General features: G+C 45.0%; 1 pseudogene; it reads right to left on the bottom strand.

The window, feature by feature from the left end:
* Positions 1-2741: 2741 nt before the first annotated feature.
* LOC148036453 (uncharacterized) lies at positions 2742-3491 on the bottom strand (annotated as a pseudogene).
* Positions 3492-4185: the final 694 nt, after the last annotated feature.

Below are 4185 nucleotides of genomic sequence, written 5' to 3'. Positions count from 1 at the left end.
AGATGATGCTACATATAGTGGATCATCTGGCTTCATAGAGTGACCTTCTCCCTGAACCGGTTGTGAAAATAGATGGTGTACCATGTTGTCCAAAATCTCATCCTCTATGACTTGATGGGGCATTTCATGAGGGCTACTATCATGGTCGTCAGTCTCTACTCTTGTTGAAGACTCTGCCTCCTCGCGTCGACGTTTTGCAGCCTCTCGACGCCCGGGAGGGAGCATCTGATGATGTGGCACCGCATCCTGACCTGCAGTCTACACGCGATTATACACGCGCATTGACCTAGGATGCGCGTCTGACAGCGCGTCTGTGCTACATCTTAGATGCGCAGATAGACGCGCTGGACAGAAGGTTCACTCTAGAGCGCGTCTGAGGGCACGTCTAACCTGCAATTTAGACGCGGGGATACACGCGCCAGGTCTCCCAGTTCTGATAGTAAACAATATATTTTTGCAATGATGAATGTGACCAATCCCATGTTTGTGTTTATCAGTTTTCTTGTTTAAGAGAAGCATTAGCACTTAAGTGTTATGCTCAATGTCTAAAGAAAGCTCTTTGAAAATGTAGGTAATATATGATTTTTTGTATGCAAATAAATTTATCTTTTTCCTGTGTTTTTTTTGCAGATGTTGTATCCTGGTTCATCTAGCAATGACCCGAATGTGGATCGCATGAATGATACATTGGCCTTCTTTGGCAGGGGGTCAATGCATTTTTTGGAGGTTTTCCTAATAGGGAAGACTTCATGGGAGAGATGACCAGATACCTTGGCCGCTCTCCCAGAGCGGATGAGGTGTTCAGTGTCATGTCTGGGACGCCTCTGGCATCTTTGCCTAGCACTACTTCCCAGACTCCACATGCAGGTACTCCATATGCAGGTACTCCATATGCAGGTACTCCACGTGTCCACGTGCATCGACTGAAGCATAAGCATCTACAGAAGTACGTGCATCTGCAGAAGCTCGTGCGTCCAGCGAGGTAGAGGGTAGTCGACAGAGAGGGAGGAGGGAGAGTCGAGGGGGAGGACGAGGCTTGTGTGGGGGTTGCCTAGGAGGTGGCGAGCGATCACCCTCACCAGTAGATCACGTAGAGGAGGTTGTACGCCAGTACTATAGAGTTACTGATGCTGGTGGCATCTTTCATGATGATGAGGGAAGGGATGTAATGGCGTACATGAGGAGCGTCGTGCATGCGACATATAAAGATTGTTTCATTGCCTTCAAAAATCAGAAAAGCGGCTTGTGGTAGGAGGTGTTGAGGTCAGTCCATAGGAGGTACCCAAATCCTGAGGGTCAGCGATTCTCAGATGATTGGGGATGTACAAAAGTGAGGGATATGCTTCACAACAAAAGATCCCACCTCATGACACGGGCGAGGGACTCACTGTGGAGGCTGGAGGAGGGGCGTGGAGCCTATAGCCAACCACTTATGTGCCAACGCATAGAGTGGAAGAAAGCCAAGCAGAAAGCAACTGAGAAAGTGAAGAGTCACCAGCACGCAGAGGCGCGACGGATCCAAATGGAAACCATGGGATCGTCGCATTACGGATCGGGCGGCAGAGAGTCGTGGGAGACAGAGTTTGTAAGTATACTTTGATTTCTAGTTTTTTTAAATTTATATTTCTTTCAATTCTTTATATATTTTAGTTTAATATATTGTGACTCATAATTGTTTGTATATCTCTAAATTTTTTTCAAACTACCATCGTTGGTAGGACACCTACTCCTAGAGAGGTAGGTTACCATCGAGGCCATAACCGCATAGCGACATGGCTTCACTTTTATGAGGAGGGTCTCATCACTGAGGACCAATACAACCGGGCCATGAGGATTCGACAGCAAGAGGAGGTATGTTTTTCTTACTTTCCTATTAAAAGTATAGCTAATTATGACTTTTTCTCCACGTTGTCTATGTAAGCAACCCTGATCTTTTGTGTGTGTAGGCGAACCCGGATGTGAAGCATAGCGAGGAGGGGGATAGCGATGCTAGTAGCCATGGTGGTACTAGCGAAGATGTTTCCTCTTCAGATTCGTAGAGGAGCACCATACCTCCTCATGAGGCCTTATTTTCTTGTATATGTATGATATCTCTTTGAGCCTACTGCTTGCGGCCATGCTTTAGGTCGCAAGCACTTAAACTTCCCTTGTAAATGCTTTTGATATATAATGAATACATGGACTTTTATTTTCAATTCTCGTGCCGGTAAGACACATTGTCTTTTTTCCAAATACACAATTTGATGTATGGGAGGGGGAACAAAAAACAGTTCTGTTTTGCGCGTATATCAGCGCGTCTAAATTGCAAATAATTCGTGTTTATACGTGCGTCTATAATGCAGACTACACATGCTTATACACGTGCTTCATAATTCAAATTTAAAAAAAAAATTAAATATCTTTTTTAAAAAAATGACATTTTTTGTTTTCCGTTCGCGTCTATCAGTGCTTGTAAAAGCGTGTCTACCAACGTGTCTATATGCGCGTTGTCGTAGAGTTCGTGTAAGAGCTGCTGAACATGGGGTTCAAGTTGCAGCAATGAAAGAGGCTAACAAGAAAAAATTGAATTTATGATGTCAAAGTTCACTATATTGCTTGTCAAGTAAATTACATGAGGTCCATGTTCAGATAAATCTATAGTATCTCATAACCAGCGTCGCATTCAGGTGTTCGAGGACAGTTCTGCCATTGGCACATAGGCTTGATGAGTTCTGCTGGGCAGCAGTCCGTGTGAACAATTCTCAGAAATCCATACAATGCCAGTACAATGAAGTTCTGTGGGCAGCAATCCCTGTTTCTGGATGTTGAATTCGGAGGTCAAACACATGAAATTTTGATTCCAACGTGGTTGCAACACATTTGTTCATTTTTATGTCTTTACGATCAAACTGGACACTGCATACCCTATTATCTGTGCTGGTTTCCCATCTAACATCTTCAAATCAAACAGTTTTATATCACCATTATCATAACCTGCCAAAATACACCGCTCTTCATCATTGTAAGAGTTCCCAAAAGCGACCGTCCAACAATCTCTTGCACTTTCTTGTGTTTCAGGCTCAAATGCAACAACGCAACAACAGGGTCATCCTTCTGGCGCTGGTCCCAAACGCAAACCCTTCCATCATGCCCAGTTGTTACAATTTCTGGAGCACCATAACCAATTCCCAATCCACCACATCCATCAATGGCATTTATGATACTTTCATGACCTTTAACATGGAACACAAGCATATTCAGCTTCTCTAAATCCCAGATATGAAGATTTCCTTTGAAGTCCCCAGTGACAAGTTGCCTGTCAATCAGACTTGAAGCACCGAAAGTTCCACACTTGATGCATGCTGACTTTTCAGACTCAGCCACCTTGTTCAAATCAGCATCATTGAGCTCATATACCTGCTGGGCACCCAGAGAGTGTCGTAGATGGTGGTGGTGAGTGACTTGCTGATGTGCGCCAGCATTTGCAGCCTGTTCCTTGAGTCCATTGTCGCTGAGACTACGAGATCCCTCCTCGATCAAGAACTTCCCCTTCCCCCGAAACTCCCTGCATCCGAATCAGGCTTGCGTCAAACGATTAGCTGAGATCGTGATGTTGTTTACTGCTGCATCAAACTGTGGATTCGATTCCCCCCTCTCCACTTGACATTCTGGTCAGAGCGAAGGTTGTTGATGATGAGGACACAGGTTTTCCGGATTAGCAAAATAGAAGGCAAAATTCATGAAGACCATGGAGATGATGGTGCTGCCCATCAGAATCGGACTGGTTGCAACGCCCCATATCAACCTTTGTCTAATTTCAGCCTAGAATTCAAACTTCTCTGATCCGCCTTGGATCTGAAATTCTTGCGGATAAGGATTCAGACTCGTTTTTTTGCACCTGGTGGCGTCCCAAATTGCATCGGTTTTTGAAATCGATGGGCAAATAAGCAAAGTCATATGCAAAAGACTGATCGATTCGAGAGATGGTTCTTCTACTCCTTTCTATGAGCTTTGCCAGGATCGGCTGCTAGACGATGTTTGGACTGATCAGAGGCGCCATCTGCTTGGCCTGCACCAAGGCGTAATACAGCTGTTGAAGTGGGAGTCACAGCTGGTCATTGTTCACGTCGCTCTCCTGGAATCAGATGCCATTCGAAGAAGATAGCGCCATGGTAGGAGCCCCCATCTCATGGTAGTAGAACGAGC

This window comes from Lygodium microphyllum, chromosome 5 (assembly GCF_053477565.2).
Source record: "Lygodium microphyllum isolate KBCC chromosome 5, Lygodium_microphyllum_v1.1.10, whole genome shotgun sequence".
NCBI classification, from domain to species: domain Eukaryota; kingdom Viridiplantae; phylum Streptophyta; class Polypodiopsida; order Schizaeales; family Lygodiaceae; genus Lygodium; species Lygodium microphyllum.
The sequence above is the reverse complement of the archived record's forward strand: the minus strand, read 5'-3'. Positions and strand labels throughout refer to the sequence as shown.